The sequence below is a fragment of the Marmota marmota genome, unplaced genomic scaffold (genome assembly GCF_001458135.2).
Source record: "Marmota marmota marmota unplaced genomic scaffold, marMar, whole genome shotgun sequence".
Lineage (NCBI taxonomy): Eukaryota > Metazoa > Chordata > Mammalia > Rodentia > Sciuridae > Marmota > Marmota marmota.
The window spans coordinates 47,424,391-47,446,999 of record NW_025999842.1 but is presented as its reverse complement, the minus strand read 5'-3'; the positions used below and the strand labels follow the sequence as shown (position 1 = coordinate 47,446,999).

Genomic DNA, 22,609 nt, shown 5'->3' with positions numbered 1-22,609 from the left:
ATTTTTTTTTTTTTTTTTTGGTAGAGGGCCCTGAGATCCATCTTAACTTTATATATAACCTTCAATTTTATAACATCTTTTTTCCTCTCAAGTTGTATCTTATAATATGGTAATAGTTGTGGATCAAGGGAGGAAGCAACATAGCATCAAAAGAGCAAGAGTTCTGGCACCCAGAGCATGTTCCTTCACCCTTCTAGAATATTCTTATGTGGAGTGCTGTTACCTTACATGATGCAGTGAAGACCAAATGAGAAGGCAAGTATGTAGTAACGAACACAGAGTACACACTAACAAATGTTAGGCATAATTCTTAACTAAAAGATGAGATTCAATTTCTAAAGTGATAATTACCTCACACTGTCCTTCATGTTAAAAAGGCCACCTTGCACACACACCCAGTAGAGCTGGTCTGGGAAACCACAGTTCCTGGTCCTACCTACTTTGCCACAAGGTCACAACCTGCTTCTTCTCTTTACTTAACGGTACAAGCAGAGCAAGGCATCTACTCTCATCACTATCTCCAGCATGTGCCTGCACTGCCTTTCTCAGAATCTACACTTGGGGTTCTGGTCAGCATGTTACTGTGGAATATGCCATGAAAATCAGCAGGACCCCATCTGGCTCTGCCTCCACTTATAACCTGCTGTGCGACTGGATACCAATTTCAAAACTTTGTTTCCTCATTTATAAAATCAAGGGCTTATCGTACAAGATTTTCATTTCTATTCAAATCCAACATATCCAAATATTTTAAGTGAGAGGCAATGAAAAAGGATCATTGCCTTATCTAAAGATAATTGAGTTAGAACTAGCGTGAATAGAATGTATTTTTATGTTGCATCTATATTATATTATAATACTTATTTTATTTTATATGTGGTAAATCATTATTCCAGAAAGAATTAAGAATTTTTTTATAAGTTTACCTGACTTCTCCTTAAACATAACCAACGTTTAAATTATTATTACATAGTGATGTGTTAAATGTCGTGAGTTAGACAGTTTTATAAGCACACATACCCACAGTGGTTGATAAAATTCTCATATATTGGAGGAATTACATTTCTATAATGATATTCTATTGATTTCCTTTCTTCAACCTTGGTAATTTTGGTGCTTACAATTGAGTAATGCATGTATTTCTTAAGTCATGAAGTTATTTTAAGTGCCAAATATATACTTACAAACACAAAAGTTAATAGTCACTGTTTTGGTTGACAAGATTGAGAAAGCATAACTATCAAATTGTGCCACTCACCAAAAGAGTCAATCACCTTATCGGAAATAGAAAAAGTGAGAATGTGTGAATTTAGATCATGAAATACTATGCCTGAATGAAAACATACAAAAACAATAATACACATGTTACACCAACAGACACAGAACTAATCTAAACCCGTCATATCCTGAGGACAGGCCTCGTGTTCTTTAACTAAGGACATACACAGCCCCTCTCTTGATAATTCATTCCAGGCTTACCAACTTAGGAAACACTTACATAGCTAATATTCTAAAATTGTAGCTTAAATGCAGTGCCTTTTCAAAGGATTTTTTCCCCCTAGGGAGGGAGATTTCTGATTCCTGTATTTGAAAGTCATTATGAACCCAAGCCTTCTCTTCTCCAGAATAAGCCCTTTTCCTTTCACATTTTCAGCCTGTTGATAAAGCCTTACTGTGCCTAGAACCTCAACCCCGTCACTTCTTTTTTTATAGGTCTCCAGTAGTACACAATATACAAAGTCACTGAATATTGAAATGTCACTCTCCCCTGTGTGGGTGGTACTTGCCATTTCCCTTGACTTCCCATCGTATGCATTATGAAAACTTCCACCTATGAAAGGAAAACTGCTTTGAAAATTGGAAACCAACTGCAAATTTTCAATTCTCTACGACACAGGATACCAACACTCTCACTGTTATGTTCCCCCCTGACTTCACAAAAGCAAACAGGATTTCAAAAATCTTAAGAGAAATTCTCCCCCGAAATTGAGCAGGGCTCTAAGCCACTCTCAGCAGACAGTTTAAACCTAAATATTCCCAAGTCTAGTTGCCAAGGAGCTTCACACATGAGCATTTCAGGGAAATGTACTTAACTGTATGGAAATGATGTCATGATAACCGTCTAGAATTCCCTCTACAGATTTGAGTCCTGTGGGCTCAACAAACGCTTGAAAATATTCAACAGGTCATGTGGCCAAAACCACAAGATTCCACTCAAACTGGAAAAATATGCTACTTCTGTCAGCTCCCCACTTTTTTTTTTTTTTTTTGAAACAGGTTCTGTCTACATTCCCAGGTTGGCCTCCAATTCATGATCCTCCCACCTCTGTCTCTGAAGTTAGCTGGGATCACAGGCTTGGGCCACTCCATCCAGCTCAGATATTCTAACCTCTTTAAAACTCTATCCAAATACAAACATCCTTCCCTTTCTGCTACAAAGGAATTATGCAAATATTTGCAAAAGCCTTTAATGTGGTTTGATTACTTTTCCCATAAATAGAAGAGGGCTGCAGGCAGTTAACCCCTCATTCGTTTTTCTTAAGCTCTCAGCATCTTGCACCACCATCTTCTCATTCTATACTGTCAGAAAATAATAGAGTTGGAAGGGATCTTCAAGGTCATGCCCCCTTGGGATTGATCATTAAAGAAAGAGCCCTCTTCTGCTTCTCACTTCATAGCATTGAAGGATTATTGGCAGATGAGCTGTGTTCCAATACAATCCAGAGGCTCCACGCTTAGACTCCTCCACAAGGAGTGCTTGGGAGCACTACAAGGGACCCATAAAAGAACTTAGTTTTCACATGCTGCTGGTGAGAAAAGGGGAATGTTGCCTTAGAGCAGTTTTAAAATAACCTATATTGATGCAAAGCAAATTTGTTTTATTTCAAAATGACCCAGGTTCATGTCTACTGAAGTGACATTCAGTTTGCTTGTTTGGTTTGTGTGCAGTATGAGAGAGAGAGAGAGAAGAATAACTTAATTTGAATCATCTATACCAGCTTTTAAAGACCTATGGTTTCTTTTCTACACAAGGTGTTGATGTTTGGAAAGGATAAGGACTGGAGCAAGTTTTCACCTGTGGGAGGCAATAAAAAGGACATCCAAGATGAAGAGGTCAGAAGGCCTCCCAAACCACGTCCTCAGATGTTCCCTGCTGATCTGTGAAGAGTGCAATTCCCACATGCCAATCTTTATGGCTAACAATATTGCAGTTGCTTTCAGTGACTGGAACACTAGCTTATAAAATGTATACCGTGAGGGCCATCATCACAGACAAGCAGCTTGGCCCACAGACATTTTCAGCCTTTCCCCAAGCAAACTCTGCAGCCACTCCTTTCATCAGAGAAGACTTCAAACCCACCAGTGCTGTGCAGGGAAATGGCTCCCTATGTTCCCTTCCTCTTTCTTTGTGCTTCTGTGAACAGGATTGGTTCTTGTTCAAGCTTCTGGTTTTACTGTGTTAGAGTTCATTTATCTTTCAGGGAGAGGGCTGGGATTACCACAGAGAATAAAGACCAAAAAGCTCTTTCAGTACTAGAGAAATTTTTCAAATGTGAAACTGAATATTAGTTGTTTTCTCAAATTAATATACACCTGGATACATAAACACAAGAGCAATAACGAATAGAAGAAAATTCTAGATACTTCAAATTTAAGAGCCCTCTTATAAATACAAAACAATTGTCTTAAATAGCACTGTTGGTTTTCGGAAAAATGGAATTTTTCTTCCTCAACTGAAGGATAATTTTCTGAACTGTCTATTTAGCATTTCAAAGCATGACCAAATTTTCATCTGAAAATTCTTCTTATAGTTTATTTATAATAATGTGAGAGATAACACAACATTATGAGTGGGTCGATGCTCAGACTCTTAGAGAAGGTTTTCAAAAAGGAAAATGGCACGGAAGATCATAGGTTACAAGGTTATAAACCTCCTTTTATTCCAAGCAGAACACAATGTAATTTTAAAATTACAGAAGAGCAAGGAAAATTAATTTTTTTGTAGACAATGAGCTTCTAATTAAGGGCCTTTTCTTTTGGGGATTTGGGTGGAGAGAGAAGGACTAGAGGAATGGAGAACAATCTTGCTAAAATAGCCTACTTTACAAAAAGGCCTATTAACTTATTTTACAGTGAGTGTTCTACCAGGGTAGATGACTTATCTCTGCCTCAAGTTAAAAACACTTATTGCAAGGATCTCTTGAATTTGCAAAATGAGACATCTACTTTATTTACTCAACTTAATGAAAGAAATGGCCTGACAAATTCCCAACAATAAACTCTGTTTAGAATTTAAATGAACTCTGAATAAACAGACTACATTATCATAAAAAGCCACCATCCAGGGCTGGGGTTGTCGCTCAGTGGTAGAGTGCTTGGGCTGTAGCTCAGTGGTAGAGTGCCTAGTGCATATGAGGCATTGGGTTCGATCCTTAGTATCACATAAAAAAAATAAATAAAACAAAGGTACTGTGTCCATCTACAACTGAAACAAACAAACAAATAAAAGAGCAGGATAAAGTTATCATTTTCCTTAAAAAAAAAAAAAAAAGCCACCTTCCAAGTGGCATTCAGTCTCTGGAATGGCATGCCTGATTGTCAAGCACTCACCTCCAGGACCAAACATCCCAGTAGGGAGCCCGTTCTCCCCCATTTCATTCCCTTCCAGTGGTTACAGTGACACTCAAATGTTTGTTATATGATCTCTGCAACTGATAACACCTCAAATGCACATGCACTAGGCATAATGTTAAAGCATTTTGTTAACAAAGGCTGCTTTCATTCCCCACTTGATTCCCCATTTATATCTGAAAGACTGTATTAAAAATGACTGACTGGTCTTCATGTGTTTTCTACCATAGGATGAGATGCCATGATAGAGAATCTTTCTGCAAAAAGATAGTAAAGGTACTCCAAAAGTGAATTTTTGTAACATCAAGAAAAGCAAAAATAATCCCAAACCAACTCTCTCGAACATTTTAAAAAATGGAAGGGAAAAAATCCATCAGAAAGTTTTATAGAAGAGTTATGCTCATATTTCCAAGTTCACTGTGCTATAATCTGATGATTATTTCAAAGGTTAAGCTTTGTAGAAAGTACCAAAATAATATATCTGGGAAACACATATTATTCCTTTCTGAGTCAAGGAAATTACAAAGGAAACTTCTAGTTGTCATAAGAATTAATATTCCCTTTTCATTAATTAAAAGTATAGACAACAGAATATCATGGAGCCTGTAGAGATATAGATACAAAAATTTCCATGATATATCAAATCCTTAAAATTGACTAACAAAACATTCATTAAAAAGTAAATTTATTTCTTATAAAATGCTGACTAAAGCCACATTACAATGCTGAACAAGTATTTAAGAAGTGATTTCTTATTTTCTCATGTTATTTGAATAAATTATTTCTATGGACTTCCTTTTTAATATTTGTCAGGATTATTCAAAAACTGAAAAGGGGGAAGATAATGCTATGTATTCATAATAAAAACATATTCATCATGTCTTGATATTCATTTTTTTCCTCTGTGCCAATCAAATGTGATTTAGCAAAATACTATAAGGTACAAGAACGCTGAAATACTGGATTTTTAAGCATGACAAGTTCATAATTTATTATTCAGTATTTTTGAGACCCAGAAAGCAGTATCTGGATGCATGGTTGAATTCTAATGGCCCCGGGAACCAGTTATGCCACCACCAGACATTCAAGCGCTCACGCTTCATTTTTATTAAGATGGCTTGAAGGATGCCTCAAAACATCAACATGAATGAGGCCAAGAAAGGGGCTAGATCAGCTCCTGTTGATTAATACTCCCCATCTGGCTTGCTTTGGAATGCCAGCATGCCCGGCCTGGCCGACTTACAGCATTTCATTCTCTTTAGGGTGGAGTTGCTGACTTCTTAGCAATCATGAACAAGATAAAATCTCTTCCTCTGAACTAACTAACACTCTTGCTTGGTACGACTTGCTTGTGAGCTGTGATACCAATCCTCACAACGCTGTCCTGAAGATGCTGTAGTCACTTAATGAATCCCTCGGAGCTACCATTCTAATTCAACTTAATTTCACAAACTCAATAATCCCTAAGGAAATAAATGAGGACCATAAAGAGTTGTGAACACACTACAATGTCACGTCTGGCCTCTAGGAGTGCACCAGTTGTTCCTCAAGTGAGATGACCTGCTTCCTGGTCTAGAGTCATTGAGGAGCCAGGGTAGATGCCTTGAGGAGCCTGGCCACAGAGGAGTGACTGAATGACAGCACCAACGCTTACTTAGTGCAGCTTACCTTGTCCCTTCCCCAAGAAGATTAAGGTAGAAATTTCTGGAGGAGCTGGGGTGGCGGGGGGAGATACATTTTGTGGGGCTGCAATTTTTGTGGGGCTGAATCAAACTGATGGTCCCCCCCCCCCGAAAGAAAACTCTCGATTCTTCATCAAGGGAGCTGAAGTGGGTTCTATTTTTTAATAACAATGCTACTGGCAACTTCACTAAAGGAAAATTATTTCTTTTCCAGACTGCATTTGTTGTCCTAGGGATATGTTATGCCCATTTTTGTTCCTTATCCCCTGGGTCTGGGATAGAGACAAAGGTAGACAAGTCCCTGCAGTACAAACAGGCTTAACTGCTGGCGTCAGCAAAGTTCCTTGAAAGCCTGAAAGGTGCAACGCACCCTCCCAAAAGAGGAAGGAGACTCCACATAACAGGTGTCTGAATTCAAGGGAACCTAGGAGAGTGCAAGGTGGACCTAAAAGAGTTAAAGATGCTGCCCCCACAAGGACTCTCATCCAGGCAGAGCTAACAGCTGCTGAACACAGAGCTTGTGTGTGGAATCAGTACACCCAGGTTGGGGAGTGGGGACAGAGAGGTCAGTGAGAGTCAGGACAGAAGGGATCACTACCGGGCAAAACCAACAATTGGTGTCATCCACTGAGCCAGATTCTTTACTTACTTGACCTTTTATACCCACCCCCAATATCCCTTCTAAGGAGGTCATTCTGTCCCTCACTGAACTGGGGCTCAGCAAGGTGAAGTATTTACCCAAGGTCTAATATCTCTTGAGATTTTCAAATTATCCTTGGCAATGGATCTCTTAAAAAAAAAAGAAAAAAAAAATAAAGAAAACCTCTCTTAAGGCATAAGGAACCCAGATAATCAAAAGTTGATTATATATCTGTACAACTATCTTTGAAGAAGAACCACTCCAGGCAGGTAGCCAGGTAGTGGTGGGTTCTTGAGTGAATGGAAGACGAAGTGACAGATCAAGGATGAGATTCTATTCAGAGAGGACCCTGGGCAGCATGGTTAACGGTGAAATTACAGGGAAAAAATAAGGTTGTCTCCCTTTTTTCAGGCTTAATATCAAACTCTTACGTTTGTCTGGCAGGACACAAGGCAGCTTTGGGACTGTCCTTCAATGTTCTGTGATTGCCACAAAAAGATGGATGATATTCTCATAGCTCTGCACTTGGAGAAAAGTTAGTGGAGTCTCCAGCACAGTGACTCAAGGCTGATCACCATCCTTCCTCCACTGTGTCCAAGGGGAAGTCAATGTCCACACAAAGTCCTCTCTGAACAGGAAAACAGCTCTACCCCCTTTCTTCAAGAGTCATCTTCAAAGATGGTTTGTCTGAAGGCAAGGATTTAGGGGAAAAAAACTTTGTTGTTGTTGTTGAGGGCAAGCAAAAGGATAGATCTTGCTGTACTTAACAGCACATGCTAACTGACACTACTTCTTATGACACATTTCTGATGAAGGTCTTACATAACGTGTGAACCCTTACAACAGGACAGATAAGCCCACTGGTGAGTTTCCCTTATAAATATTTCTGTAAGAAGAAAAGGTGCTGAAGGACTGACTGAAGGCTTCTTATTCAACAGGCCCCGAGCAGCATGGTGCTACTGCCCCCAAGACACAGAGGCCAAGACAGTTTCTATTTTTCACTTTTAAATCATAACTTAAGAGACAATTAGGAACATCGTAAGGACTACGAAGTGTTTTTATAACTTCATTTATAAATCAGGTGACTTATGAATATTAATATTTATGTATGTTTGTGAGTATGTGTGTGTGTGTATGTGTGTGTGTGGTGCTGGGTTGGAATCCAGGGCCTGTGCAACTAGGCAAATGCTCTACCCCTGAGCTATACCCCCAGCCTTTAGCCTTTTAATATTATGAAAAAAAAAATACTTTTAAAAATGAAAAGACTATATTAAAAGATTAGAGAAAATGTACAGTAAATGTAGTTCATCACTTCTAATTTGACAATGTTCACAAGGCTGATTTTCAATTTTTGCACATTAGTTTTCTGTTTTACCGATGACTCTGCACTGTGTCTTTTCCTGCAGAAAAATAAGAACAAGGATGTGAGGCTCCCTCAGGATCCACTATCACATATGGAATGGGCTGAGAAGGTTCCCAAATGGAGAGGTTAAACTTAACCTCCAATAACAGGTTTCTTTTCAATTTTAATGAACTCAAATACATTCAAAATAAAAGCTACTTGGGTAATCCTCAGAGTTTCTGTTAGCTGTTCAAACCTTTCTCTTTTAAATAAGAAACTTCCCCCTATACTGTCCTGCAAAATAAATACTCTAGAAAGCTGAAGCTTCTATTCATGATTTAAAAAAACACGAAACAGTATGCAAACTAGTAATAAACTTGCAAATGCTTTAAAAAATACCAAGACCTACTAGATTGGAAGGCAGCAGTGGAGCCGCAATTGGCATGATAATGAAATTGACCTTCAGATGTGCTATATAACCAATATGAAGGTATGACTCCTGCATCTATTCTGTCCTAATAGTATCAACAGCTGTGAACATCAAAAACAGATTTTCAGTAATTTTTAATCTCATTTCATCCCAAAGTTTGAAGGCTATACTACATCAGGATCACATTGATGTATTAAGTTGGAGAAACAAAGATGAACCCAAATCTTCAAAAAGGGCTCAGGAAAGACCAGGCGCAAACAAAGCTTGATCGCTCATATCATGTGCCCTCCATCAAGGACATCACCCCTGGCTTTCCTCCCATCTTCAGGGCTGCTACTTCTTAGTACATTTCTTTAGACTCCCTGAAATGTGGAAAGCCCCCATGCCTGTTCCTAAGCCACCTTCCTTGTTTCTCTCTGTATCATAATTGTCAACGTGATACTAATGACTCCAATTTATGTCTCCATTCCAATTGTCTTATCTGAGCTCCTAACCCATCTGACCAAGCATCAACTTACCTTTTCCTCAGAGATGTCTCCCAGGCATCTCAAACCCAATGTGTACAAAACTGAACTCATTCACCAAGCACAGGAAAAAAGGCTTCCTCATCTGTGTAAATGCTACTGCCATCCATCTACTTGCTCATGCTCAAATCTTGGAGCCTTGGGGACCACAATTTCCCGTGGGCTATCAGTTAACAGGGCCTGCTGATGCTGCCTTCAAAACGTCTCTTGTGACTCTGGCCATGTCACTCTAACATCATGGCCACCACCCAGCATCAGGCCCTGTTATCTCTTCCCTCATGCAGTCTTGCCTCCCCCAACTCCCACCACAAATTCACCAAAGTGCTCAATCTCACCTTATATCAGTACCAGTCTTCCTTTTAAAAAGCCTTATGCTTCTCTTAGGATCAAGCATCAGATGTTACTGGTTCTCACAGCACTACATGATGGAAACCTACCCTCCTTCTACCCTCTGTCCTCCTCTCATTGCGATCCAGCAATAGGACTGTCTTTCTGTTTCTCAAAGATACCAAACTCCTCCTCCCCCAACCTTCCTGCATAGGACTTTTCCTCTGGCTCTTATCTTCTCCAAACTAGCTCCTCTCTTGTCTCTAGTCCCATCTTAGATGTTTGCTGGAGAGCATTCTTCAGCCATCTTTGTAGCACTAATCACATGTACAATTACATCATTATTGATGGTGTTATAATTTTTTTCTGACCTCCTCACTCCCAGATTATAAACTCCAGGGCCACCAAATTCCAAATTCCCGTGCACAATTAGTACCTGGAAACATGGCAGGTCTTCACGAGTACCTGAGACCAAATGAATACTGGATTTAATGGAGCTTTTTGGGAATTCTCAAGGTCTTTAATCCTGAAAGCCCAGTTCTTATTAAGTAGCTCATCTCAGTCCAAATTTCACAGCTTTGCTTTTCCTCAGCACGCGTCTATCACCTACATTCCTCGAGAGACATAACTGGGAGGAGAAAGGCCTGGAGTTTAATCTTGTACTGGACTTGGTAAGCGGACTTTAGAAAAGTGAACTGCTTCCCTGGACCTCAGATTTTTCACTCTTGTCTGAAAAATTCCCTTCCCGGCCCTCACATTCTGATTCTGTGAATGCATACCATTTTCAACCCACAACCAAGTTTTGTTTGCCTCTGAAGCAAAACATCTCCCATTTGGCTATGGAATCCTCTGGGCTGTTCTTGCTTTGAGGTTTTTATCAAGGTCACTTTCATTTGAACACATGATGTCTAAGAACATTGGGTTTGAGTTCAGGCCCATCAAGCAGGGCCTACTGCTGATAGGTACAGGCACCTGGGCTCTTGCTCACTGCGTGTTTCTTCCTGTGACTAATACTGAATGTGAGGATGAGGCCCAGTGAAACCCACACTGTAGGTTAGAATTTAAGCAAAAGCTTCCCAGGTTACTCAGAGTAAAGTCCAAAGTTCCCTCATAGCCCCAGTGCTCTCTGTAAGTCCTTACACTGTTCTAATCACACTGGCTATTCAAGCATTCCAAGCTCATGACCACCTCACAGTTGGCCTCCTCAGGGTCTTGGCACTTCCTGCTTTCCCTGCCTGGCACATTCCTGAGTCAGTCTGATGATTTCCTCCCTCACTTCATTCAGGTCTCAGCTCCACGTCCGACCTTATGAGAGGTCTCTTCTTTGTCCATGCCTCGCAATCCCCATCCCAATTGCTTTCTGTCCTTGAGTCCTGCTTTACTTTTCTTCTTATTGTCACAACAAATAATATGTGTACTATCTGTCTTCTCTAACTGGGATGTAAGGGTCAGAAAGACAGGAAATTTGTTGTTTCCTCTGACATTTCCAGGGACTAAAAGAGTACATGGTAAGTACTCAGAAAATATTTACAAAATGAATAAAGGGAGATAATAATAATGACCAAGAGGAAGCAGGGTTAAGATTCTTCCAACCCAAAGTTGCAGGAGGCTTTGAAACTCGGGACAAGGTGGAGCCAATGAGGACTTGGAGGAGCAACTTAGGTTGTTGTACGCCAAGGCAGGAGAGCCAAGATGCAGCCCTGCATTCAGGAAACGGAAGAAGGGCGGGCTGCGTTGATGAGGCTACAGGTAGGGGTGAATCCCTGGGGCCTGCCAAACAAGCCAGCAGCTGGGTCTCCTGCCAAATGAGCAGGCGAGTCTCTGGCAGCTGTGGAGGAGAACAGGGAATCCCCAGGGCAGTATCTGTAGACATGAGAATAAGGGCACAGGTGGCCTCGTTACCTGGAGATGGATGGCATGTGCTGAGGTTTTCATCTGTCTTCTTTATAACCTGCCTTTTAAAATCATTTAGCCAAATTCCAAAATTAAGGCATCTGTGAACTACTTGACAATTGCACTGACTATCACACCTCTTCTCCAGATTTAGACTCAGGGAGTCCCCTGTATCATCTTATTTTCAGACTCTTGCAGAAAGTACCTAGTCTTACCCAGTGGCTCTCTAGCCCATGAGTCCTTGAGAGAAGTCTGTTAGGCTCTAGCACCAAACACAGTGGCAGGCACTTAGAATGCTCTCAATGAGCATCTGATGACTCAACCAGTATATTGTGAAACAGATCTCCTGAAAAAGGGTGAGCTAAATTTTCATTAATAAGACTCACTGATTATGTGCTATTATCATCTTATATTCCATTGTGCCAGTGTTGGCAGAAATCTTCTGAACAGAGGTCAGTTCCAGGCTTGAGAGACTCACAAAATACATAAGGAACTTGCACAAGTCAAGTAAGGTATGATATAACCACATGATGCTAATGAAACTTTTACCTAAAATGTGGACTTTGTGGAGATTTCTACCTACACGGGGAGAACAAAAGGTATGTGGGAAGATGATTATATTTGTATTGTATTATATTTTTATTTTCAATATTTAATCTTTCAACATTTGAATATAATTTTAAATTACTATTAATATTCAAAGTATAGTTAACATACTATTTTTTTTTTCCTAAGAAAGAGTTGGTCTTGTTATAAAAAAAATCCTGTGCCTTAAATGCAATTTTATATACTAGGATTTTCTTTCCCCATCACAACATAAAATATTTTATATAATTAATTCAGAAAATGTTTGCCAAATGCATAAAATACAGAAGTCACTATGATAAGCACAGTTTAAAATTATAAGCTTCACATCACAAAAAGCATTCTAGTGGACTCACTAAGCTATGCATATTCATTGAAATTTATATTTACTTAAATTCATTTATATTAAGTATGTTTGTCATTTATTAATATTTATATATTTATATTTAATGTTTTGTTTATACTAAAACTCCTTTGAAGGTGGGCATACTAAACATGAATTGTCTTCAGCCAAAGAGTGATATATGGCACATCTTGAGCATATCTACATATCTCCCATCCGTAATATCCACAATCATATTAAGATATCACTTTATTCTTGACTTCAACCTCTATTTTAACACATGGCTTCAAACATCATGCTCCAAAAGCCTGGCCTTCTAATGGCTCCCAGGGCACTGTGTACAGTCCACCCTAATCCCTCCCTGTTCAAATGTGTGAGGTGGGCTCCTTATTGCCTCTCAGGTCTCAGCTCAAATGCCCCAGAGGTCTTCTCTGACCATCTGCTTTGCTTGTTTATGTGTTTACTATTCATCTTCCCCATCTAGAATGCACACTTTTACTCGGATCATCACCCAATCCCCAACTGCCAGCGCACAATATTTATTGAATCATTTGTTAATTAACAAACTTCCTACCAAGCTTGAGTTCGCTATTTTATGCATATTATCAGAAATTCACATATCAGTAAGCAAACAATAAATATATAGGACATGCTTTCTCACACAGTGTTCTACATTTTCACTGTGTAGAGGTGTCTCCTACTTGACAAAGTGGGTCATAAGTATAATTTAACAGCATCTGCAGCATCATCTTCCTAAGCAACTATTTGCTGAGCAAATGAATAAAAATAATTTTATCCAAAATTATTGACTGAGATCGATAAAAGAAAATGATGTTGTAATATTTTTCTTAAACTTTTAAAAGAAAACAAAAATATTTTTTTATTTCAGAATTGTGAATTGTGAATGATTTTTGTAGAAATATGGTAATGACAGAAAAGTTGAAATTGTCACCCAAAGTGATCCTGCAGTAAGTTTAAAAGTTCCATTGTAGTCGCATGCAATGAGATAATGAAAACCCTACAGAAGTTTAAGGATAATCCAAATTCCTCCTTTTTGTGAAATAAATCAATTCATCTGTATGAAAACTCAACACCATGATGTGGTTCACTTTTCTTTGGAAAGCAATCACATCCCAAGTTCAAAACTTGGCATCTTTTTGTTTTGTTTTGTTTTGCAGTCTCAGTGACCAACTGAGCAGAAGTTCTCTAGGAGAAAATCTCAAGTTATCTTTATATTCTACTTCCCAGCACAACCTGGGCCTGGGTTACCAATGGGGATTGAACCAGGAACAAAACCAATAGGGACTTGTCCTCACTTGTGTTACAGAGACAGGGGGCACTCCAGGGCCATGAGCACAAGTCAGGTTACAGTCAGATCACTCCATGACCCCAGGACCTCAGCACCAAGGCTATAGAGGCAGGGCTGTTGGAAGCCTGGGCTCTGCAACATGGGACCATGGTCTCCCAGTCCCTCTACTCCAAGTCATTCCACACTATGACCTGAGGAGTCCCCTCACAGGAGGCACATAGAGTTGGCTTTCAAAAAAAATATCATTCATAACTTAATTTTCTTTCTGTAATGGCCCCTCTCTGCATGCTCAGGAATACTTCTAAATAAATTTGAAAACTGAAGTGAGTGGCTCATTGTATTTTGGAATGTACCAATCTACATTCTAAAAGAGAGTTCTGGGTAACAAAGAGACACAATCATCAGTTAGCATAAACTAGTATTCATTTTGATATGGTAGCTTTTCTATTCAAAAACAATAAGTAAAAATCAATCTAGTGAGGGCCTGGTGAGGGAGGGGTATTTCCATATTCTGTCAATCCCAATTTCACTTTTTCTGAAAATCAACTTGGCATTGAGTATCTTAAGTTTGGAAACATTCATGTCCTTAAACCCAAGAATTACCTTTCCATGGATCTTGCTTAAAGAAATAATCTGATAAAATTCATAAAATAGTATACAGGTAAATGTGTAATCTTTATCCCCCCATAAAAAAAGTAACCTGAAATTTGGACAAAAATTTCATCAAAGTGTCATTTATATACCAAATATTTCTAAATAGTCTAAAGGTCCATTTTTAAGGAAACAGTTGATAAATTATCTCTCTCTCTCTCTCTCTCTCTCTCTCTCTCTCTCTCACACACACACACACACACACACACACACACACACACAATCCAATACTCTACAACATTAATAAAGTTGCCTAGAAGTTTAGGACACAAGGTTAAGCTAACAGAGCAAGTTGTAATAGCAACTGTGAAAAAAAAAATCATTAAAAATTAGGAAGAAGAAATGCCAAAATGTTAGGAGTACCTTTGGGTCATAGAATTATAGGTAAATTTTCTCCCTGGATTTTTAATATTTAACATATTTTTCAAAGTTTTTATGGGAAGTGTGTATTGCTTTTATGATTATAAATAATGCCATCTCTTCAGCAATGCTAATATATTACAAATACTTGCACATATATGTTCACTGAGCCAATCTGACTCACGTTGCCAAGGGAGCCAAAATTTGTGTCTCTCCTCTGCCAACATCAGCTTAGAGAAAATACTGAAATTCTTTGGATTCATCCCACATTTCAGCCCAAAATGCTGATTCCCAAAAGAAAAATATTTTCTTTTCAGCACCTCTGTTATTAGTTCACTGTTTCCAGAAGAGCTTGCATTGTTTTTGTTTCATCAGACTCCAAAATTCTTTTCATCTCTACCAGCTTTACTCACGGTATTGCAATCATTTGTTTACATCTGGCTCTCTTATTAGATTATGAGATTCAATTCTTAAGTTATTAAATTATAAAACAGAATCCCTGATCTCAAGGATCTCACAATCCAATGAGAACAAAAACATGAATATTATCTGAACCCCAGAAGGGCCAAACATCCCCCATTCAGGTTATCGTGAGTGACTACTGCTGCTTTACCCCCTCCATCAGGAGCCCCTCTAGTCTTGCCTCCCTCTGTATCAGCTATATTAAGATACAGAGTCATAGGATTAACTGCTTCAATCCAGAGCAATGCCCTCTCCCAAATCACCCAACACAAGCCCAAATCCTACCAGAAATTTCTACTCTCTCCTGCTGAGACACAGTACATTCTCCCTCTCTGTAAGAAGTATCATGCAGGTGCTCAACAGGTGAGTTTCTGCTGGTCTCAGGGTGGAGGGCGATAAGTTCTTAGTCCTGCCCAGAATGCTCTCTCCCCCTCTCTGCCCATGCATATTCATCAGCACTCACCTCCAGTTGGCTTCTGCATGTTAGAATTTTGTATTTCACCACACTAGCTGACACTGTACTCCTGGTTGCTCTCTGATTCTTTCAACTCTAAAATTATATTTTTTCCGTTACATTAAGTTTTATGCATGGTTGTCTTACTTCCTCAAATAGGCTGTAAGATTCTCACAAATACATCTATTGTCATAGACATTCTCATTACCCTTCTTCTTTTGCACATGCGCATGTGCTTGTGTGTGTGTCATTCAATTCTTGAATTATTAATTTATAAGACAGAATCCCTGATCTCAAAGATCTCACAATCCAATGGGAACAAAAACAGTCTTCTGCATATTTGATTGTACATCTGAGCATATACAAACTTCCCTTTGCATTTGTTGGTGCATGACATGTGGTTCATATTCCATCAGTAAACCTTTTCATTTAGAGCAGCTTCAGATATATATACCTTTGAAACTTAAGTGTGTCCCACATACCTACTGCATTCAGCACGTGCTGGTCTCTCCCTCCTCCCCACCTCCTTCTTATCTTTCATATTTCAGGACAAAGTATAAGTATCAAGGTAACTTCAGGCCATAGCAGTTGGCAGAAGTTCCTTTTAAACTGAAGTCGGTGACTAAAATTAAGCTTTCCAAACATCTGACTTGCTGACGTGTCTACCCTGCATAATGATAGAGATCCTGCATGGACGGGCAAAAGCCTACTAGATCATTAAGTTTCTGCCAAAGCTGAGTGCAATCCTGCTGGACAAGTCTCTTCAGATGGTCTTCTCTCATCTTGCACTCACAGGTCTTAACACTTAGATCACTGCTTTCTTTCACAACCAGATACCCCTGCTGATTTCCCCATTGCTACACTCAGACTTGAAATTGACCTTGCCCTGCTAGGACTAGGATGCCACCCTGACGATTCAGGATGAATTCTAGATTCAGATAGACCATGGATTCTGTGGCAGCTCTTTTACATTCTGATCTGGCTCCAGGAACTCAGGCAAGCAAGTTAATCTCTCTGAGCCTTCATTTCCTTGCTCAAAAAGGGGAGGGGGCATGATATTTACCTTTCCAGGACTGTAATGAAGGTTTAGTGAGATCATATATCTAAAGCATATGGTAGATGCTTTACATATGTTAGCTCTTCTTTTTCACAGTGCCTGATAACAAATAGAATCCAGTCTCCCTCAGAGAAGCTGCACATTCCACATTCTTATTGACTTATCCCAGGAAGGACATTTAAAGCCAGAGTAGATGGCAGAGCTCCTGTTCTCAGATCAACAATCAAAAGTCAGTTGTTCTATTGATCTGCCCACCTGCTCAACTTCCTGATACTGCCCCCAATCCCTTTCCTTGCTATACCCCAACCCCCAAACCAAGAATCTATGTGATATTCTTTGCTAAGGTTTTACCTTGGCACCCTTGTCCATCTTTTCTCTGAACATGGACACTCTGCACTTTCACTCTAATAACCTGTATTCTACAACTTATGTCTGCCCTGTACTCTGGTAGCCTGATTTGCACAATAGAAGGCTTTTTGAGTCCATTATCTAGTTTGGATACAGTGGGTTTGAGAGATGGTATTCCATAGTGGTTACATACCAGGGTATGGCATCAAAATTCCAGGTTTTGAATTCCAGATTTGACTACCTAATAATAACATAATCTTGAGTACACACCTACCTCCCCTAAATTTTAATTTTCTTACTTTAGAGGGATGTTATGAAGTTTAAATAATACAATGAGTTCAAAGCATACAACACAGGATCTGCCATACCAGGTAGGTCCTCAATAAAAGTCAGTTCTACACGTGCCTCTAGGACTCAGAGTGACCACTGGCTGCCTTTCTACACAATCTAGTTGATGTTAACCTATCTACCACCATGCACAACCATTTCACCTACTGGCCCAGCCTGTCTTCCTGGTCTGGTCCTTTCTGACCCATTTCATTCCACAAATGTTTCTATTAACACAGATACTTCTTCATCCTGACTTATAACCTCACCAGAAATTCATAATGCTGCTCACACACAGTTTTCATCAATACTCTAAGTAGGGACACAATATCTTATCTTAAGTACAAACCCTAAGTTGTGCCAGCTGCTCCCCCTTAGCCCATCTCCAACAAACCCAATGAATTGCATAAATAATATTTCTGGATTCATCACATCACTTCCATGTTTGAGTTTTCCCTGGTCTACAATGCCCAAAGCAAAGGTCCTCAATCTCATAATGATCAGATGTACAGTTTCTGAAAATTAAATCCCTAGGCTGGAAATAAAGCACAGGGATTTGCTAATAGTACACAGATATGGATAAATTGGGGATTCCTTGTTCAATATTATTCTGGAAATCACACTTCTTTTAACATGCCTAGGCAGGAGGGAATTATTTCATCGCTGAATATCACCTTGGTTAGGAGGAAGGTCCCACTATTGGAACTTGAACAGCTTTGGGTACCTGAGTTGCCTCCAAGGGCAAACTCCACATCTTTGTGTAAGAAGAGAAATTATCAACAGTAAGAGACATGTTACTTTTAATTGGCAGCATCATTTTCTTGAGAGAATCACATTTCTATGTGATCTCAATAGAATTGTCCCTCATGGACCAGCCTCCTCCTCCCAATCTGGCTACCACCAGAACCACATATACACAAAGTTGGGCACAAGATCTAGTCTGAGATTATCACAGAAGCAAATCTCTGCTGGACATAGAGACTGATGCCATAACTACAAAGCAAGGCCACTCAGAATCCTTCCAAAAGAGTCACACAAACAGAACCTGGAAGAGACAGGATCTTTCTTTCTTATGGACCCCAACCCAAGAGTGGAGTATTGTAACTTCCAACAGTGATCTTTCTCTATACATATAAAGAGGGTCGATCCAGAGAGAAGTGGAGCTAAGAAATGAGAAAGGGAAGAAATAACCCTCACAAGACATGTGAATCTCTGGTTCCAGCTGAGACTAAAACAAGATCCACTTTTGGACTTTCCATTCATGTCTGTCAATAAATCCCTTTTTGTTTAACCTAGTTAGATGTAGTTTCTTTGTGCACATAATTAAATAAATCCTGACCAATTCCCTCCCACAAAAACACAGGGTAGTGTGGTGGTAGGGGGGACTCTTGGTGCAACTGGTGCAACAGAGTGAGAAGGTACTGCAGAGGGAATGTATGGATCCACAACTGGCTACACTATTATGTTTTCTGCATAATCTCACCTTTGGGGACAAAGTTTCCAAAGCACAACTTGCTACTAGAACACTCCCCACTAATTAACACAAGAATCTTCACCTTTATTGAAGTTATGGATATTTACTTTTTCCAGTGGTACTCAAAGCTCTTGAACCAATCTTATCAATCACTCTGTGATAGTCATATTCCCAGAAATCTGCTGGGAAAGGGGAAGGAAATGAAGTGGGGGGAAGCAAAAATTGGAGCAATCAGAATGAACATAACTGTGAACTCAAGGTCCTTCTGGGCATCTTAGTCTCATAATTGGAGATTCTTGTCTTTGAGAATGTAAGCTAAATTTTGACTCAGAAATTCAACCTCCACAGAAATCTGACACCAACCTTATCTTTCTCTCCTGTTTACTCAGGGTTTCTAAAGTGTGCATTAGCTTCTGCTATCTCTATAAACCCTGCAGAAAGGCAATGGCTCATACTGATGCAAACGTGCTTTGCAGTACTAGTCTTGGTTTTGTCACCTTTCTGCTCTAATTACCTCTGAGGGTTGCAATGAAAATCAATTGCCATTATTTGTAAAGATTCATCAAAAACCATCAAGTACCAAGTGAAAATTGGTATTTATTATTTTATTCTGTATTGTCAACTCAGATAATGAATAATGGGCCAGATGCCTTAGGCTAGATCGCCTTTATTACCTATCATCACAGTCATTATCCATGCCTTCCAACCAGCACATCCTCCAACTTGCCTCCCTCCAACTGTAAAGTCACACCCCCCACACACATTCTGATTTCTCCCTGCCTTTAATTCCATCAGAATTCATCATGCAGTATTTTAAAAGAATGTAAAGGTCACCAGTCCAAAGTACTTATTCTTTCACAAAGGTCAAGGAACTTTTACTGGGACATGTAATCAGTAGCTCAGTCAAGATGACAGCTCCCCATTCCTTGCCCTTTGCAAAACACCATACTGTTCCCTGGTCTGCAGCAGCTCCCTGGTGCTCACAGACACCCTTGTTCTGCTAGGTAATCTGTGGCATATTGACCATACCCGTCACCACCAGCCCAGAACCTACCATCATAGTGTCTATTAGCTAGCATGGCACTCCAGCAAAGCCTCTTTGATGTTTTCTGAGTGCTGGGGCACATTTCAGATCTCAGCAAACAAAAAATATTTTAAGTACAGAAACAAGTGGATAAACTTAATAAATCTGCAAACCATATATTCCTCAGTAAAATGAAAGGTCGATCTCATTGCAGGTTTATTTTTCTGTCACTACACAAGTTCTTTTTCCCAATATATTTTGCTTAACAAAAACTCCGCACGCTGTCTCCCATTTAGAGTGAGTAACAGTTCACGAAATTTATTTTTAAACTGTATCCTCTTTTAAATTTTGCATTGTTTGATAAATAATGTGAAAATGTATTACTTGCTATGAGGACTTAATATTATCTTTTTTGCTTAAGATACAAAAAGGTGATTTTTTGCTTTTATCTTTGTTCTTATCAGTTTCTATAAGTAAAATATGAATTTCTTTTTTACTTGTGCTTAGATTTGCCCTGGGAATGAGACAGTTTAACCAATCAATTGAAATTCATTTACCTTATATGTTAGTAGTCATCTTTCTCTGTCCAATGAGCTATTGTCAAAATCCTGAAACTAAACAAGTCCAAATATAGCCATGTAACTCTTGAAGCATTCAAAACTTCTCTAAAAATTCTTCCAAATTGAAATGACAAGTGCACCCACCCCCTTTTACAGTGATCCTGCCTGATCTTTTAAATCTTTCTGATTTTGGGTATATTTTGGATACTCTGCAACTTACCTAGACCTGCATCAGAAGCAACAGGTAAAGCCTTCTCTGTCCCAACTGCTTGAAAATTGCATACAGAGACTTTCTACATATCAATTTCCTCTTTAGTGAAGGCTTTCCCAGACTAGATACAAAGATAATGAAGATAATTATACAACCAAAAATACAAATTATAACTAAATTATCTCATGATTTTAAGCTATATAGCAGGACTTGGAAGGACTGGAGGAAAAGGGAGAGGGGAATCATGAACTAAAAAGAATTTCCATGCACACATGAGTTTGTCAGGATGAACCCCATTACTATATATAGCTATAAATCTCTAATTAAAAGAATGAAAAATTCTTCTCACTTCATTATACATTTTTAAAAGTAAAACACCCATAACATAAAATTGCTAAAATATTGAACTATAGTTTCCACTTAACGGAAGCATTATTTTCTGTTTAGAAGAACTCCTATTTCTCACTTGAGTTGTCGAAAAGCATGAAACTACTATCAGATGCTTGGTATGGGTAAACAGTAGTGGAAAAATGAAGCAAAGTTTTAAAAGTTTCAAAATTTAGCCTACTTTTCACAAAATGGTATTATTTTCTAGTATCAGCACCTGAATAACAAACTGAAGGACATTTTATGTGTTTTCACAATGCAAAAAATGACAAACCATTAAAGAAAACAGCACTCACAGGCATTGTTAACATTTATGCAAAAAATAGTACAGAAAGTGAACTTAGGAACTTGGTTTGACTGCAAAACCAAAAAGTTAAATATACTTACTAACAAACAATATCTGTAGATTTCTGAAATATTATCCACAACTACTTCTGAACGTTTTCAGAAGAAATGACAAGGTAATACCAACATTTTAAGTACACCACACTAAGGTGTAGAGGAGCAGATTCCAATTAATATATGTGTGTGTGTGTGTGTATACACACACATATATGCACCTGTCTTTCTTTCTGACATTACCAATGCCTGCTACTGAACAATGAACTATCATTATTACACACACACACACACACACACACACACACACTTCTCTAAATCAAAGTGCAGCAAATACTAACAGAGCGATTGCGCCCACACAATGTGAAGTGTTGGCTTGAACAATTAATTATCCCAAAAGAATGATTAATGAAGCGAATCTTGCAAACCTTTTCTCTTAAGGACAGACTTTACAGGGAAAAAAAATCAGTAATGCTGAATTTTGCAAATAATTGCTTTCACCTCTCCATTTTTGCCTATGTAGGTACAACCACACAGAGATACTGCTTTAGGAACCCCTGCCCATACTTTGTTCTGCCATATATTAACGACATGAACATCTTTACAGAGAATGCTGACTCCCTGGAACCGAAACAAAGGAGGGTGTAGCTTGGAGAAACCTGGCCAGGCACACCAGGACTCCGGGTTTTCAGAGGCTGCCCCGTGAGGCTTTTCTTGCGCTCTGGGGACTTAGGAGTCCAGAACGATGTCGGACTTGGTTTATTTCCCAAACTTCAGGCGTCAGTGTTTATCCTAACTCTGGAGGCTGGGGCGGAGGGGAGGAGAGGAGGCTGAAGAAGCGTGCCGTTTCAGCCACAGGGCTTGCCCACCTACCTCCCCACGCCCAGCAGCACTCTTTCCTGCCCCCTCACCTGTCGTGAGCGCAGAGCTTCGGTGTCCAGTGACCTCTTGGTTTTCGCTCCGCGAGCTGTCCCGACGGCGGGTGCCTCCGGAGGCAGAAAAGGAGGCGGCGGGGTCGGGGGCGTCAGCAGGAATCCTGGCAGCCACTAGCAGCCGCGGTCTCCCTACCCATCCTGGCTGGGCTCGGGCAGCGGACGCGGCGCGGTCACCGGGGGCGGATGAGTCAGGCGAGGGGGCGGGCGGAGGGAGTGCAGGCGCTCCTACCCCCGCGCCTGGGTGACGCGGGAGGCCTCGGACCTGGGGGCGCGCCGCTGCTTGTGCCGGTCCGGGGCTGCGGGGTCGCTGGCC

At 39.7% G+C, this 22,609-nt stretch overlaps 1 protein-coding gene across 1 annotated transcript in view; it reads right to left on the bottom strand.

The window, feature by feature from the left end:
* The window catches only part of Tmem200a (transmembrane protein 200A), a 73,399-nt gene extending 50,868 nt beyond the window's left edge, over positions 1-22,531 (bottom strand). The window contains exon 1 of the mRNA XM_015501174.2: positions 22,273-22,531. The gene's annotated coding sequence lies outside the window, so the exon portion shown is untranslated. The remainder of the gene's footprint in view (positions 1-22,272) is intronic.
* Positions 22,532-22,609: the final 78 nt, after the last annotated feature.